Source organism: Palaemon carinicauda, chromosome 24 (assembly GCF_036898095.1).
Source record: "Palaemon carinicauda isolate YSFRI2023 chromosome 24, ASM3689809v2, whole genome shotgun sequence".
Lineage (NCBI taxonomy): Eukaryota > Metazoa > Arthropoda > Malacostraca > Decapoda > Palaemonidae > Palaemon > Palaemon carinicauda.
In genome coordinates this window covers 84310662-84311112 of record NC_090748.1, presented here as the reverse complement: position 1 = coordinate 84311112, position 451 = coordinate 84310662, and positions in this window count along the sequence as shown.

Sequence of the window (451 nt, the reverse complement as noted above, 5' to 3'; positions counted from 1 at the left end):
TCTCTCATTTCCTTAATGACGAAGATTCCTCTTGTACAGGATCTATCTCTCACTCTCTCTCTCTCTCTCTCTCTCTCTCTCTCTCTCTCTCTCTCTCTCTCTCTCTCTCTCTTTTCCTTGATGACGGAGTTTCCTCTTGTACTGGATATTTTTCATTTCTCTCTCTCTCTCTCCTCTCTCCTCTCTCTCTCTCTCTCTCTCTCTCTCTCTCTCTCTTTTCCTTGATGACGAAGATTCCTCTTATACAGGTTCTCTCTCTCTCTCTCTCTCTCTCTCTCTCTCTCTCTCTCTCTCTCTCTCTCTCTCTCTCTCTCTCTCTCTCTCTTTTCCTTGATGACGGAGTTTCCTCTTGAACGGGATATTTTTCATCTCTCTCTCTCTCTCTCTCTCTCTCTCTCTCTCTCTCTCTCTCTCTCTCTCTCTCTCTCTCTCTTTTCCTTGATGACGAAGA